At 46.9% G+C, this 17719-nt stretch overlaps 1 long non-coding RNA gene across 1 annotated transcript; it reads left to right on the forward strand.

Moving 5' to 3' along the window:
- The first annotated feature begins 4778 nt into the window (after window positions 1-4778).
- LOC132389614 (uncharacterized) lies at window positions 4779-12911 on the forward strand. The gene is made up of 3 exons (XR_009510621.1): window positions 4779-4900; window positions 7150-7238; window positions 12813-12911. It is a non-coding gene; the product is annotated as an uncharacterized LOC132389614 (long non-coding RNA).
- Window positions 12912-17719: the final 4808 nt, after the last annotated feature.

Here is a 17719-nt window from a genome sequence, read left to right on the forward strand (position 1 = left end):
TAGCTGCACCTAACGGGTGCCATAGGTCCTTACTGTGCTGCCGTTCACGGCCCTCAGGGGGGGACCCGGTGCCCTGCTGCGGGTGTCGTAACTCGTCGGGGGTAAAACGCTGATCTCAGCCCCAGTATCGACCAAAAACCGGCGTCCCGACCTTCTATCCCACACATACAGGTAGCTATCCCGATGGCCAGCCGCCGTAGCCATCAGCGGCGGCTGACCCTGGCGTTTCCCGGGAACTTGCAGGGCGGGCGACAACGGCGGGCTTCTGCGCCCCACCGCTGGTGGTAGAAGCACCAGTGTTCATTGGGCCGGGGGTTGGCGGGCTCTGCGGCCGGGCCTGGACTGGTTTGCTGCCGGGAGCGTGGCTGGGAGATCTGTGTGATGGATGCCCCGCTCACCTTTTTGGCGTTCCACAGCAAGTCCGCCCCGGCTGCCACCTTCCGGGGGTCACTGAAATCCGCGTCGGACAGCAGCAGGCGTATGTCCTCGGGCAGCTGCTCCAGGAATGCCTGCTCAAACATGAGGCAGGGTGTGTGTCCGTCGGCGAGAGACAACATCTCATTCATTAAAGCCGATGGAGGTCTGTTGCCCAAGCCATCCAGGTGCAGTAAACGGGCAGCCCACTTGCGCCGTCAGAGTCCGAAAGTCCTGAGGAGCAGGGCTTTTAATTCCGTGTACTTGCCGTCTGCCGGGGGCGACTGTACGAACTCCGCGACCTGGGCCGCTGTGTCCTGGTCGAGGGAGCTCACCACGTAGTAGTAGCGGGTGTCTTCTGAGGTGATCTGCCGAACGTGGAATTGGGCTTTGGCTTACTGGAACCATAGGTTCAGTCGCTGTGTCCAGAAACCCGGCAGTTTCAACGAAACTGCATGAACAGAGGCGGCGTCGGTCATTTCTGGTCCAAAAATCGTTTGGACGGTCGGGGTCACCAATTGTAGCGGTGTGCTACACGCAGCGCTAAAATTACGACACGGAGTCGGTAACTGCAGTCGAAGGAAAAAACTTTATTCGAAATCCTCAGCCTCACTTTTAAGCCTCCCTCAACCTGCCCCCCGTGGCGCAGAGGCTCCAAAGCTCTGAGCTCGCAAACCCCCGTCGGCTATCTAATTGTGAGCCGGTTCGGATGCGCCAGGAAATGGGTCGCCACAGTATATTCATTATAATAGACTCAATCCTTGAACTGAAACTAAAAGAAAGGAATCAGGTTCCATCTTGCTATATATTCCTTAATGTTCTTTTTTATATAAAGGCTGATAATTACATTCTGATAATGTTGCCTAATCTTTTGGCATAATGATGCCCAAATATTTGAAAGAATCTGTTTGCCATGCCCAGGGTTATCTACTTTCAATTTCTCTTGCTGGGCTATAGTAGTATGAAAGTAATTGGGTTTTATCTATGTTGATCTTGTATCCTGATAATTTACCATATTGTTCAAAGGATTGCATCAATTCAGGTAAAGAGCATGTTGGTTGCCCTAGATAGATCAAAATGTCATCCACGTAACAAGCCAATTTATGCTCTGTCCCTTTACTAGTAATTCCCCATTTTCTCTGATGTATTGAGCTAATGGTTCCAGATATAACGCGAAGAGCAGTGCTGACCATGCACAACCCTGTCTTGTGCCCCTTTCTAGGGTAAGACTATTTGATTAAATATCCATTGATTTTAATCCTAGCGGTAGGGTTGTCATATAGTGCCTGTATAGTTTTAATAATTGTTATGGAAACCAAATCTATGTAAAACTCTGTAAAGAAAATTCCAATTAACCGAATCAAATGCCTTTTCAGCGTCCACGCTTATCACTATTGCTTTGATTTTATTTTTTTGTATATATGATCCATAATGTGAAGTATCCTTTGTATATTGTGCAAACACGAGGAAATCTGCAGATGCTGGAAATTCAAACAACACACACACAATGCTGGTGGAACACAGCAGGCCAGGCAGCATCTATAGGCAGAAGCACTGTCGATGTCTCAGGCCGGGACCCTTCGTCAGAACTAACAGAAAGGAAAGATACTGAGAGATTTGAAAGTAGGTGGGGGAGGGGGAAATGCGAAATGATAGGAGAGGACCGTAGCGGGTGGAATGAAGCTGAAAGCTGATTGGCAAAAGTGATACAGAGCTGGAGAAGGGAAAGGATCATGGGACAGGAAGCCTAGGGAGGAAGAAAGGTGGAGGGGAGCACCAGAGGGAGATGGAGAACAGGTGGTGTGATGGGCAATTAAGTATGTCAGGGATGGGGTACGAAGGGGAGGAGAGGCATTAACGGAAGTTACAGAAGTCAATATTCATGCTTTTCTTTCTCTCTTATCACTATTGCTTTGATTTTTTTTTGTATATGAATTTGTATACGTTCCCTCTCTTCAGCAAGAGTCATTCCTTTGCCGCCCGGCTGGCAGTTTCCGCAGCCACAGCCCCCGCATTTTGGCTCGCATGCTGCGCCAATACTATCCACTTCCGATTTCCACGCTCGATTTCCATAGCGGTTTTCTAGAACACAGAAGATGACATCTGCAGTTTTATAAGTTTTGAGGCGAAGGTCACTTCTGACTTTGTGGTCAAGACTGTCCAGCAGTTGAACCTTTTCCACCTCCCTTGAACCGGTCGGCTCTCCCTGCCTCTGGAGTGCTTCCCAGTCCTTTCTCCACCTGTGAAAATCACGTCTGCTGCCAGGAAACTTGGGAAGGGCCGTCGGTTTCAGTCTGATGGCTGGCGTGGGAAAATTGGAGGAAAAGCCCAACGCCGTCAGTGTTAGTCTTTCTGCATCCTCCTTTCTCCTTGCCTGTATGAAGTGGGCCTTCTTGGAAACCAGCTTGGGGATTTGGAGTTCGAGCCCCTTTAGACGACTCTGAAGGTGCTTCCGATCCCCCGGCCGGTTCCGTCATTCCCACCTCCTTCGCTGTCTTTACCAGTCCTTGCAGGTGGTTAAGCATGAAGCCATACGCCTCCTGGTGGCCATCGGGTTGTACAGCAGTTACGTCTTCACATTCATCCTCTGCTGCTTGTAGTACTGTGAGCAACTCAACATTTCCAAAGTTGGTCCAAAGAGTCTCCAGGATCAGCCTTCTGATTTCCTTTAGTTTCAACTCACACTCATTTGCTGTCTTTGCCAGCTTGGCTTTTTGCTGTTCAGTTAACACAGCTACTTTCTCTATGTTCACCACCGTCTCCCGTTCTGCGGTGAGTCCGGCCTCCGCATCATCATTGGCTTTCATGGGCTTCTATTGTGAGTTTATTGAAACTCACTCTGAGCTCCTCTTCAGACATGTCTTCATAGGTCCTGGTAATACTGTTGGCCAGATGAGAAAACAATCTTTTTGCTGTCATTCTCTCTAGCTTGAGTTGCTCAACTGATTTCCCAATAGCTTGATCAGCCATGTCTGATTCCCTCTGAGGGTGAGAGTACAACTTTTTAGTGATGCTTTGATGTTTTTTTTTATCTCAACTTGATTTCCTTCCTTTTTCAGGACTCCAGGTTATTGCTCTTGCTGTTCCAGCTCAAAGCTCCCAGATTTCTGTTTCCTGGTCAAACAGTTTTGTCAAGTCTGAGCAGGTGAACGGCCCCTACCCAGTGTGAACCTGCTGGTGTTTTTCGAGACCAGATGACCGAGTGAATCCCTTCCCACAGACTGAGCAGGTGAATGGCTTCTCCCCAGTGTGAACTCGCTGATGTACCAGTAGGGTAGATGACTGAGTGAATCCCTTCCCACATTCTGAGCAGGAGAATGGCTTCTCCCCAGTGTGAACTCGCAGGTGTTCAAGTAGGTGGGATGATGGAGTGAATCTCTTCCCACATTCTGAGCAGGTGAACGGCTTCTCCCCAGTGTGAACTCGCTGATGTGCCAGTAGGGTAGATGACTGAGTGAATCCCTTCCCACAGACTGAGCAGGTGAACGGCTTCTCCCCAGTGTGAACTCGCTGATGACTCTGTAGTTTGGATGACTGAGTGAATCCCTTCCCACAGACTGAGCAGGTGAACAGCCTCTCACCAGTGTGAACTCGCTGATGTACCTTCAGATTAGATGTGTAAGTGAATCCCTTCCCACAGTCTGAGCAGGTGAACAGCCGCTGCCTGGTATGAACTCGCTGATGTTTCAGTCTGCTGGATGAATCAGTGAATCCTTCCCCACATTGTAAGCAGGTGAACGGCTTCTCCCCAGTGTGAACTCGCTGATGTCTCTGCAGGTTGGATAACTGAGTGAATCCCTTCCCACATTCTGAGCAGGAGAATGGCTTCTCCCCAGTGTGAACTCGCAGGTGTTCAAGTAGGTGGGATGACCGAGTGAATCCCTTCCCACATTCTGAGCAGGTGAACGGCTGCTCCCCAGTGTGAACTCGCTGATGTCTCTGTAGGCTGGATAACTGAGTGAATCTCTTCCCACATTCTGAGCAGGTGAACGGCCGCTCCCCGGTGAGAACTCGCTGGTGAGCCATTAGGTCAGATGACCGAGTGAATCCTTCCCCACAAATTCAGCAGATGACCAGCCTCTACTCAAAGTGAACTGACTGGTGTGTCCACAGGTGGGAAGACCGACTGAACCCGTTCCCACACACAGAATAGTTGAATGGCCTTGCCCAGTGTGTAGCTTCAGTTGAGATTACTGAGTGAATCCATTCCCAGTGTCTGAGCAGGTGAACGGTCTCTCCCCTGTGTAAAATGACGGATGTGTCAGTTGGTCAGATGACCGAGTGAATCTCTCCCCACAGTCTGAGCAGGAAGGATGGTTGATTGAATCTCTTGCTCCTTAAATATCTAAACAGAGACAGCACAACTGGTGTGTTGTGTTTGAATTCCCATAGACAAATTCCTTGTCGTTTTTAACCTGTAAAAAAATTTAAAATCCATCAGTGGGTGAAGGACAACATTTGATATGAGATCACTTGAGTTGCCAAGGTTTGATTTGGTATCACACTGTTACAGTGAAGTTCAACACAAGTTGGAGAGCGAAATCATCTTCGAACCGGGCACAGTGCTGGTATCTGGAAAAACCCACAAACTCTCTGATGCTCTATAAGGGTGGGGTACTTCTGCCATCTCCAATATGTGACGGCTCAGTTTGACTCTCTTCAATGGTATTATTCCCTGTTCCCACTGAGCTGAAAGGGTATCAGGCCCCACAGTAACAGAAACCCTCTCATGGCGCATCAGCGCCAGACATTGAGATGAAAGGTCCTGAGTTCGAATCCGGCTGGCTCCCCTGCACGCATTCCATCCGTGCTGGGTTATGAGCTGGTGATCTCTTTGGCCCCTCACCCAGCAGAAGGTAATGGCAAACCACTGCAGTAACTTGCCTCAACATTAGAGAGACATGGAGAAACTCTGGAATTGAGGATTTCTCCTACTCAGATATATGGTTGGTCTGCACAGCTCTTAAAGGAATTCGAGTGAATGGTCGTATTATTTAAGGTTCTTGTCATGGAAAAGTACAACACAGAAACGGGCCCTTCCAGTTGGTGTTGAACTATTTAAACTTTCTACTCCCATACCCCTTTCATCCAAGTACCTATGCAAACCTCTTAAATTTTGAAATTGAGCTCGCATGCACCACTTCTGCTGGCTGCTCATCCCACACCCGGATCTGTGTGAAGAATTTTCCCCTCATGTTCCAATTAACCTTTCACCTTTCACCCTTAACCCATGGCTTCTGGTTGTAGTCCCAACCCATCTCAGTAGAGAAAGCCAGCTTGCATTTACCCCATCTATAACCCTCATAATTGTGGTATACCTCCATCAAATCTCCCCTCAATCTTCTACCTTCCAAGGAATAAAGTCCTGACCTGTTTCAGTCTCTCCTTATAACCCAAGTCCTCCAGACCTGGCATTTCTCTGAAATCTCTGAACCCCTTTTACATCTTTCCTGTAGGTTGATGACCAAAACTGCACTCAATACTCCAGATTAGGCATCACCAATGTCTTGTACAAAGTCAACACAACATACCATCCAGTACTTTGGTTTATGAAGGACTATGTGCCAAAATCTTTCTTTCCGTCCCTATCGAACTGTGACACCACTTTTAGTGAAACATAGGCCTGTATTCCCAGATCCCTTTCATCAACAACACTCCTACATGTCCGACCAGTCACTGCGTAACACCCACCCTGGTAGGTCCTACCAACATGCAACATCTCGCACTTCTCTGCATTGAATTCCATTTTCCATTTCTCAAGCCATATTTCCACCTGGTCCAGTTCGCACTGCAAGCCATGATAGTCTTCTCACAGTCCGCTGAATCCCCAGTCTCGGTTTCATCCAAAAATTTGCTGATCCCTAACCATCTTATCATCCAGATTACTGATATAGATGACAAACAACAACAGATCCACCACTGATCCCTTTGGCAACCACCAGTCACAGGTTCCAGTCAGAGAGGCAACCATCTGCTACCATACTGGCTTCTCCCAAAGACAGTGTCTCATCCAATTTACTGTCTCATCTTGAATGCTGAATGACTGAACCTAATTGACCAACCTCCCATATGAGACTTTCTCAAGTGCCTTGCTAAAGTCCATGTAGACAACATCCACTGCCTTGCCTTCATCCACTTCCCTGATAACTTCCTCAAGAGACTCTGTAAGACTGTTTAGACATGACCCACCATGCACAAAACCATGCTGTCTATCCTTAATCAGTCCACATCGACCCAAATACTTATATATCCGGTTCCTGCACATATGTTCTAATAACTTTCCCACTACTGATGTCACGCTCAATAACGTAACATTTTCTCGTTTCTCCTTACAGCCCCTCTCGAACAGTGGAACAACATTGTCTGTCCTCCAATCCTCCAGTGCCTCACCTGGCACTACGGATTATTTCAATATCTCTGCTTGGACCCCGACAATTTCTGCACTTGTCTTCCGCAGGGTCCGAGGGAACAAGTAGTCAGGCTCTGGGGATTTATCCATGCTAATTTGCCTTAAGACAGCAAACACCTCCACCTCTGTAATCTGTCCAGGGTCTCTGAATTTGATGCTGCCTTGCCTCACCTCTATCGACTCTGTGTCCATCTCCTGAGTAAATACGGATGCAAAACTACTATTTAAAACCACCCCCATCTATTTTTTCTCCCATATAGATTACCATTCTGATCGTCCAGAGTGGGCATGTTTCTGTTCTGACCTCCTCCATGTTTCTGTGTCAGAGAAGCTGGCCAAACCTGACTGGAAGGGGAGTCTGGTAGGAATGACGATGGAGCAGCAATGGCTGGAGTTTCTGGGAGCAACTCGGGAGGTGAGTGATAGACACATCCCAAAGAAGTGGAAACATTGGAAAGGCAGGAGGACACAACTGTGGCTGAAATGAGAAGCCTAAGCCAACATAAAAGCCAAAGAGAGGGCAAATAATAGAGCAAAGAACATTGGGAAGCTTATAGAAACCAACAGAAGTCAACTAAAGAAAGTCAGATGAGCTCAGGGTGTGGGAGTATGATATTGTAGTCATTAATGTGTCTTGGTAGCACCCAACAGCCTGAGGAATTTAGAGGAACAAAATATCCGGGGCCTCGATATCAGTTGAAAACAAAGGTTCCCTGCACCAGTTACCTTTCAACATTTATTTTGGTAGGTGCATACAAACTCTGCACCCTCAAAATTTCACTTCTGAAGAACCCCCACTTACCAAGTACTCCTTTGCAGAAAACAGCCTGTCCCAGTCCACACTTGTCAAATCCTTGCAAATACCATAAACATTGATCTTTCTCCAATTTAGAATCTCAAGAGAGGTCCAGACCTCTGTTTTTCCGTACTTACTTGGAATCTCATGGCATTATGATCACTATACACAAAGTGTTCCCGTTCACTAATTTTTGTCACCAGCCCTAGATCGTTTCCCAACAGCTTATTGCACAATTCTACGCCGGATGTTTTACGTACTGATTAAGGAGCATTTGACAAGCTCTACCCCATCTAGTCCTTTTACAGTATGGGAGTCCCAGTCAATATATGGAAAGTTAAAATCACTTACTATATCAACTTTTTTTTCTTGGTATAGTCTGTGAATTCTCTACAAATTTGTTCCTCCAGATTCCTCAGACTGTTGGGTGCAACCAATTCCCAGTAATGCCTACGATATCACAATTCCATGCCCTGGGCTCATCTGGCTTTCCTACGATGCTTCTTGCATTGTGATTTCCACAGCTCAACACATCCATCGCACCAGGCTCAAGCATTTGATGCTGACTCTGTCTGAGCTCTGAACAACATCTGTCTGGTGTCAAGAAAATAACCTCTCCCTCAATGTCAGAAAAACCTCTAATGCTGAATTTTGTGATGAGGACGCAGGAAAGGTTTTCTTCTGATGACTCTTCCATGAAGGTCATGTTTGTGCAGGTGTCGCTGTACAGTAGAACAGTGCACCACCAGTTCAGAGTCTGCTAAATCTTCCTGAATGTTTTTTACAGTCAAACGGGGGTTTTGATTTGCCTTTCTAGCAATCCTACGAGTAGCTCTTTCGGAAACTTCTTGGCCTTCCAGACATCAACTTGACCTCCACCGTTCCTGTTAACTGCCAGTTCTTAATTACATTATGTACTGAGGAAACAGCTACCTGAAAACGCTTTGCTATCTTCTTATAGCCTACTCCTGCTTTGTGGGCATCATTTTTTTTAACTTTCAGAGTGCTCAGCGGCTGCTTAGAGGAGCCCATGGCTGCTGATTGTTGGGACAAGGTTGGAGGAGTCAGGATATTTATAAAGCTTTGCAATTTGTACAGCCTGGCCTGTCCTAATGATGATTGCAAACAAGCCATAGCCCTAACAAGCTAATTCAGGTCTGAGACCTTGGTAAAATTTAACTGAGAGCTCAAATCTCTTGGGGTGCCCGAACTTTTCCTTGGTGCTCCTTTCCCTTTTTTCTCCCACTCTAAAATTGTACAAAACAGAAATAATACACTAAACTCCTGATGAAGGGTTTCGGCCTGAAACTTCGGTACTACCTCCTCCCATAGATGCTGTCTGGCCAGCTGAGTTCTGCCAGCATTTTGTGTTTTTAATAATACACTAATCTTGCTTAAAATGTTGAATATTTTGTCTTTAATTTTGAGACTTTTGGAGACCAGTTCACCTTCTACTCACTGAACTATTCACAGTAACAGGAAGTTTGACCAGTGGTGCCCAGCCGTTTGCATACCACTGTATGGGATGGGGTGGAAAGCGCGGGGTGTGACGGGAGAGAGGAGGAGGAGGAGGAGTGGGACTGACAGGGAGCGAAGAGGGAGAACGCGTGGGGTGAGTGGTAGATTTAGAGGGTGAGAAAGAGGGGAAGACAGTGTGGGATACGGGAGGCAGCGGGGAGAGTGTTTGAGAGAGGGGGGAGGGTGGGATGTAGGGAGAGAGAGAGAGGTTGAAAGCTGGAAATGGAGGTGGTTACAGAGTGGCGGAGGTGAGTGAGTGAGAGACAAGTTTGATTGAGGTGCGTGAGAGAGGAGGAGATGGAGAGGGGAAGACAGAGGGCGACTGATATTGAGAGTGGGATGGCGGGTGATAGGGGTAGGGACAGGGATTGTAGAATGGAAGAGAAACAGATGGAGAGATGGATAGAAGGGGAGAGAGTGAGAGAGAAATGAAAAGAGGCATGACAGAGTGAGGAGATGAAGAGAAACAAGAGAGAGGAGTATGATTTATTACTAGAGGGGTAGAGAGAGTGGCAAAAAAGGAGAGTGCAAGGAAAGGGGTGAAAGAGAGTGGGAGGCTGGTCAAGTAGCAGTGTAACTGAGAGGGATAGGGAAGAGAGAAGCGGGAGGGAGAGAGGCGGTGAGGAAGCACGGATGATTGAGAGGGGTGATGATAAGGAAGGGGTGAGGGAGAGTTGAGAGTGAGGGAGAGAGGGAGCAGGAAGGGAGGGCTGGAGTAGAGGGCCCTATGAGGAAGACGGACTGTGAGGAGGGTGTGGAGAGGGAAATGGGGTAAGTAGCTCGGGGTGAGGGAGAAAGGCAAGGAGATTGGTGTGTATGATCTGAATTGTTAGATTAACTATTTATCCAGTACCCAGTTGCAGGGTCATTAATCACGTATGTTCACAAGTCACCGAACAAATCCACCATGGGATTACGGTTCCATGCTGGGAATTATGAGTGTGAGGGCAGCTTGCTGTTCTCGGTGTCGGATGTGGGAGGTCCTGGAGTTTCCTAGCATCCCGGACGTTAACATCTGCGCCGGGTGAGCCGAGCTGCAGTTCCTAAGGGACTGTGCCAGGGAACTGGAGCTGCAGCTCGATGACCTTCGTCTGGTCAGGGAGAGCGAGGAGTTGATAGAGAGGAGTTACAGGCAGGTGGTCACACCGGGGCCACGGAAGGCAGACAGGTGGGTCATGGTTAGGAGGGGGAAGGGGAAGAGTCAGGTACTAGAGAGTACCCCAGTGGCTGTACCCCTTGACAATTAAGTACTCCTGTTTGAATACTGTTGCGGGGGGTGGGGGGGTGAACAGCCTACCTGGGGGAAGCAACTGTGGCCGTGCCTCTGGCACAGAGTCCAGCCCTGTAGCTCAGAAGGGGAGGGAAAGGAAGAGGAAGGCAGTAGTAATAGGGGACTTGATAGTTAGGGAGTCAGATAGGTGATTCTGTGGATGCAGTCAGGAGATCTGGATGGTAGTTTGCCTCCCTGGTGCCGGGTCCGGGATACTTCTGATCGCGTCCAAGATATCCTGAAGTGGGAGGGTGAGGAGCCAGAGGTCGTGGTAGATATAAGTACCAATGACATAGGTAGGAAAAGGGAAGAGGTCCTGAAAGGAGAATATAGGGAGTTAGGAAGGGATTTGAGAAGAAGGTCCGCAAAGGTAGTAATCTCGGGATTACTGCCTGTGCCACGTGGCAGTGACAGTAGTCATGGAATGAGGTGGAGGATAAATGTCTGGCTGAGGGATTGAAGCAGGGGGCAGGGATTCAAGTTTTTGGATCATTGGGAGCTCTTTTGGGACAGGTGTGACCTGTACAAAAAGAACGGGTTGCACTTGAAAGCTAGGGGGACCAATATCCTGGCGGGGAGATCTGTGGAGGCTACTGGGGAGACTTTAAACTAGAATGGTTGGGGGGGGTGGGAATCAGATTGAAGAGACTAGGAGAGAAGAGGTTAGTTCACAAATAGAGAAAGCTTGTAGACAGTGTGAGGAAATCTAGGAATAATGGTGCATATTTCCCTGAAGGAGGAAGCTCATGTGGTGATGAAGAAAGCTTTTGGTATGCTGACCTTTGAGCATTGAGTACAGGAGTTGGGATGTAATGTTAAAATTGTACAAGGCATTGGTGAGGCCAGATTTGGAGCATTATATACAGTTCTGGTCACCAAATTATACGTAAGATGTCAACAGAGAACAGAGATTTACTAGAATGTTACCTGGGTTTCAGCACCTAATTTACAGAGAAAGGTTGAACAAGTTAGGTCTTTATTCTTTGGAGCATAGAAGGTTGAGGGGGGACTTGATAGAAGTATTTAAAATTATGCGGGGATTGATAGAGTTGATGTGGATAGGCTTTTTCCATTGAGTGTAGGGGAGATTCAAACAAGAGGACATAAGTTGAGAGTTGAGGGGCAAAAGGTTAGGGGTAACATGAGGGGTAACTTCTTTACTCAGAGAGTGGTAACTGTGTGGAACGAGCCTCCAGTGGAAGTGGTAGAGGCAGGTTCGATTTTTTCATTTAAAAAAAAATTGTATAGGTATATGGACAGGAAAGGAATGGAGGATTATGGGCTGAGTGCAGGTCAGTGGGACTAGTTGAGAGTAAGCGTTCGGCACGCACTAGGAATGCCGAGATGGCCTGTTTCTGTGCTGTATTTGTTATATGGTTTTACCGCGTACGATTCTGGTCTCCAGATCCGACAGCGGGGAGTTTTAACTCATATGGGGACCAACTGCAGCTCAACCCCAGCTGATGCGGGTGTTTCCTCTGTTCAGGTGGTGGTGAGGAAGGGGTTAATCTCGGGTTTGTGTAAATCGAGGGCTGGTTGCTGTGGGAAAGGGCCGGGACCGAGCCGGACAGCTGGAGGCTCCGGGCTCTCCAGTCTTGCATCCCTGGTTTTAGTTTTGCACTGTGTCGGGATCGCGGGATCATTTTGCTCTGGTTCCCCAAGCTGGGAGGGTGGACGTGGGTGAAGGGGGCCTGTCTATGTGTCGGTGTGGGATGAATGGTCAGAAGGGTCTGGGGCCACTGGCGGAACGGAGGGTGGTTGGGGTACTGTGGGTTATCGGAAGTAACATGACCTGGGTGGATGGGCAAGGGGTAAATTACGTTGTCAACGAGGGTGGATCTGGTCCAATGAATCAGACAGCTCAGCTCGCGTGTCCTTTCAGGAGGCCACAATTCTCTCATCATCTTAATCACTGACTAATCTTCCTGTTAACATTGAGTTTGTTACAGAGCCCCAGGGTCTGGGAATGGCTGGGTGGTAGGAATCAGAGGGTGATGGTGAGAGGCTGTTTCTTGGACTCGAGTTCCATGCTTAGTGACGTTCCCTGGGGTTACACCCATTGCTACTTGTAATCTATGTCAATACTTTGGTTGAGAAAGTACAGGGTATGGGGAGAGAGTTTGCAGCAAGTTGAAACAAATACTGTTTTTGAAAGACAGTCAGTAAAAACACTCCCCTCTCTTTCCCTCTCCCCACTCAGATCTGACCAAAAGCGACTTCAGAGGATGCAAGATCTTTTACTGAGTAACCACTGTGAGGGAATGGGAGTGGTTTCAAAGGGCTGGGCTGCTGGAAGCACATTACCAGACCTGGAGTGATTGCAACTGGGTCTGACAGAGGCATAACTGGTTCTGCTGGGCACATTCAGTCTCACTCCCAACTATTTCCTCCCTTCCTTTGTACAGGTATGTAATGTCTAAAGGACCAGTGTTTGAGTAAATGAGACTCACCAAACTTTCTCCTGACTGAATCACCGGAATCTCCGAGTCAGATGGGTCCTCTCCAGTCGGTGCTCTCAGTCCTCGGGCTGGTTCACTTGTTGCTGTTCCCTCGTCTTCAGTCGTGGTTTGCGTCCAGTTGGGGATTTTCTTCAAATAAATCTCTCACCACTGGTCGAACTTTAAACAGAGAGACAATGAAGCACATTAATAATGAAAAGGAGAACTAAACATTTCTGTGTAATGTTACTAAGAACAAAACTCACTGAAATTTAAACACTGAAGACAGATGTAATGACCTCAGTAAACAATCTTTTATTGTCCCTCACATGACACAGACGATATGGGATAAGAAGGAGCCATCATTCAGTCATGGTAAGACATACGACACAGGAACAGAATCAGGTGATTCAATCCATCTGGTCTGTCTACCATTTAACCAGGGCTGATTTTTATTCCAACACCATATTCCTGCCTTCCTCCTGTAACCCTGAAGCTACTCAGCAATCATCAATATATTAATCTTCACAAATATACCCAAATGGCAGCCTCAACCAACCTCTGTGGCAACAAATTCCACAGATCAGACATCTTTTGGCCATAAAATGTTTCTCATCTGAGTTTTAACGGGAAGCATCTTTATTCTGAGACTTTGTTTTCAGATCACAGACTCTGTGTCTAATGGAAACATCATCTCCATGTCCATTGTATCCAGGCTTTTCAGCATTCGGTAGGTTTAATAACCATACATCCCTCCACCACCCCCACCGTTCCTCTGAACTCCATTGAGCACAGGTCCAGAACCATCAAATGCTCCTCATTCATAACACCGATCGTTCCTGAGATTATTCATGTAAACCTTGTTAGGAACACTGTACTGAACACATTTCCAGGAAAAACAGAAAAATCGGTTCCAGGATAATTGACAGGGAAAAGTTGTGCTTTCATTACTGTTCTACTATCACATGTGCTGGCGCGTGGCCAAGTGGTTAAGGCGTTGGTCTAGTGATCTGAAGGTTGCTAGTTCGAGCCTTGGCAGAGGCTGCCTGTGTGTCCTTGAGCGACGACACCGGTACCAAGCTGTATGGGTCCTAATGCCCTTCCCTTGGACAACATCGTTGGCGTGGAGAGGGGAGACCTGCAGAGACTCTAACGGAGGCCTACAAATTATCACAGCCATTTTCATTTCCAGGTTAAAACAGGTCCATTTCATGAAATATAAACCAAGAAATAAAAAGAAACTGGAATTACCAGAAAGACTCTGCAGGTAAGGAACAGCTTACAATACAATTCAATTAATAACATTTCATCAGATTGAGTTCAAACATTTTCAGTTTTTAGTGCAGATCTCCAGCACAGCTGCCTGATTTCCACTGTGTAACAGTGAGGGGGGATTTCCAAACACAGTTTGAACACCAGACTCAGGGTCTATTTCTACTGTTGTAAACACGGAACAGCCCATTTACTCACAGCCTCTCCCTGTGAGGATGGAATGGGAACTCATCCTCTCCTCAGACTGGCAGTCATTGCTTCCAAAGGAACTCCAGAAACAAACATCTGATCCCAGACCAGAAATACTCGATCAACACCTCACAAGCCCAAACAGCTCAATCCCTGGGTCCACTTTAGCTGGATCAAAAACTATGATATCCCAGAACCGAACCTCACAGACTCACACAGCTGAACCTGCCACTCACTGACCCTGAGAGTCTCACACATCGTCCCCACATCTCACACTGGGTCGTGCAATCTGAGATTTCCCCACAGCCAATGGCCAGCTGCTCGAAATTTCTGCTTCATTGCAGGATGACCATCCAGCCCCATCTGTTGAAGCTCAAACCAAAGTCAAAGCCAAAACACCAGCAGTTCCATTTGCCTGGAAAGCCGATCACAGGATTAGAGCCCAAGCACCAACTCTCCCAGTACTCTTTGCTGCCAGTAAAATGCTGCAGTGTGTCAGCCCGTCACTGTTCATAAACGAGCACCTCCACACCAATGCACAACAGAACTAGGACCTGATGACCCTCCGGCATTCCAGCTAACAATAACCGATTCTGGAAATGACTCAGCGAGGCCAAAGGTTCAAAAGAACACTTCACAATGAAGACAGAGGTTGGAAGAAAGTTTGCTGATATATAACATTGAGGAGGTGGGATACAGGGTGGACCGAAGATGACCCAGATGGGAGATGTAAATCACTGAAGCAGGAAGATGGGTTTAGGAGACTGCACAGAGATTGAACAAGATGAGCAGAGATAAGCAGATGGAACCAGGTGGGAGAAGGGATCGTACATTCAGAGGTGCAGTGCTACCAGAGCTCACCGGACAACTGCTCCGATACCTCTGTAAAAAAGTCAAAATAAACAAGCGGGTAATTTAACAGCAGCCACATATTAAATAGAGGGAATTCTACGGAAGCGGGGGTTGGGAAGTGTTGGCTGGTGGGCAAAAATACCACTAATAAACATTAGGATATTTGATCGTTTTTGGTTTAATCCTGGAGCTGTGACTGTTTTTTATTTAGGTATTTGTGAAATTCCTTCTCGCTCGACCCATTGTCCAAGGAAGCTGGGAAAGCATTTTCCTGCTCTTTCCAATGGGTACCATTGGATTCCAGGAAGGAGCTATATTAAGCAAGGAATGAACATAGAAACCCAAGTTTAGAAGTTGAAAACAATGAAAGAGAAATTCACTGCTCGCTCATCTTCTTCCTGATTTTGATCAAATACACAAGCTAATCATCCAAAATCCTCTTCTACACCTGGATAAATTTAGTTTTGTTTTACATGCTAAATGGAAAAAAAAACATTTCTGGGCTATAAGGTAGTTTTACGTCATTTCAACTATCATTAATAGCGGATCAACCCCTTGGCCTCGCTCCACCAACTGAAGCTGATGGGAAAGAGGCTCTTTTTCTCTTTGTGTTGATAGGAAAAAGAGTAATTTAGTGAGGCAATGAATGAGATGAAATGCATTTCCAAAACTCCCAAATGGTTGCTGTCCTCCCGTTAACATTTGTCACTTCCAAACAACGATATTTTCTATTTGTATAAATGCGATAATAATTTATGTAAAGATTCAAACTTGTTTAACTTTTTATATATTTAAAGACTAAACAGGATCTGTAAAGGTCGAACTATGTAACACCCGACGAGTGAGGAGATTGTATCGACACTCACAGATACACTTCCCGTCCAACCATTTCTGCGAGAGAAACGGTACGAGGCAGATTTGCCAACCTACCACTTTTGAGAATAACATTCAGCAATATTCGTGGCTTTTGCAATAGTTCATCAGAGTTTATTTTTTCATACTTGATTACTTGGTTCCAATTTAGGTGGCTAAAATTGTAAAAAATGAATTGCTTTATTTCTGTTATTTTTATACCTCTGAGGAACACTGCTAAGCGCTGCAGGCCCTGCCGTCTGCTCTGACTCAGTCGTATTAGTAAGGCTACATCTATGGTGGTCCGTGGATTACTCGCTAATCCTAAAGTAAATTTTTCTCAGTAACAACCCTTAGGCTTCTAAGCAAACAAAGTTATTTTACTTGCTTGATAATTATATTTTATGATAATCGGTTAAGTGCAACAATGCAATATTTTGTCATATTAAATTAAGTATTATATGTTTAATTTTACCAGTTATACACTGAAATGTAATGATAGGCTGTCATCTTGTTAATGTCTTAGCTATCACTATATTTCTGTGGAGCTCTCGAATTCATATATTTCTTTCACCTTGGTTTACTGCTTGCCATTATAGGAAGCCCTATATATGTCACATCCAATTTGTGCACCTGCTCATTGCACGAATGGGGCAAGGCAGTTGCCCAGTAAATGAAATGAGCATGTACACAAATTGGGTATCACAAACTGGAAGTGATTGATAAGTTCATGGCCTAAGGTGGAAGGAGTCAATTTTACAAAACCTAGCAATTTTCAATTATCTGAAACAGAAATACCACAAAAGTTATTAACTTCAAACTTTCTGCATAATCTCAAAGAGTTGAACTACACGTGCAGGGACCGAGCGCTGTATAACTTCAGGCCTTCCAACTTAGGCCACGAACTTATCAATCAAACCACCCCCCCCCCCACAGCTCCGGCAGCTAAAAAATTACCACTTCAGCCCTGCTCCTCAGCCGTCCGGCAGAGCTCGGGCCCGGCCCTTTCCCAATGCAACCGGCCCCCGAGTTACACAACACCGGGATCATTCCCTACTCACCTCTGCTCGAATCGGAGAACCGCCAACAACAGCGGCACTCGGCACCGCGCATGCGTTCAGCAGGCGTTTCTCCGCAGCGCCACCGATGGCCGGAGGTCTGCACATCGTCTCCGAAGGCCGGAGATCTGCACAGCGCCACCAGTGGCTGGAGATCTATACAGCGCCACCCGTGGTCGGGGGCCGGATGGACAACGGAGAGGTAAATCACAAACACGACAAAGTCTGTAGATTCTGGAAATCCAAAGCAACACAAACAAAACGCTGGCCGAACACAGCAGGCCGGGTAGCAGCGGGAATGGAAATCAGAATGAAAATGTTTGGACACCGGGAACTCCCGCACGGAGCGGATAGTTCAAAGGTTAGTTTATTATTAGAGCAGCTATCCATAAATAACACTGAGTTTCTGTTTCTCCATAGAACCACGAAACAAAGAAAGAGCATGAAAGTCGCTCAGGGAGAAAAATCAAACTCCCACCCCACCCCCCGGATCAAGAAGAACGGGATCCCAATCATCAAACCCCAAAACCCACCCCTCCGCACAAAAGGGAACAATAACATCGAGCCCCCCCATAAAAAAAAACACTCCTACCCCGCACAACTGCGGTGGAGCCGGTGTCACCAGTGTCGAGGTGGCCGCATCGGGAGCAG

This window comes from Hypanus sabinus, unplaced genomic scaffold, assembly GCF_030144855.1.
Source record: "Hypanus sabinus isolate sHypSab1 unplaced genomic scaffold, sHypSab1.hap1 scaffold_61, whole genome shotgun sequence".
NCBI classification, from domain to species: Eukaryota; Metazoa; Chordata; class Chondrichthyes; order Myliobatiformes; family Dasyatidae; genus Hypanus; species Hypanus sabinus.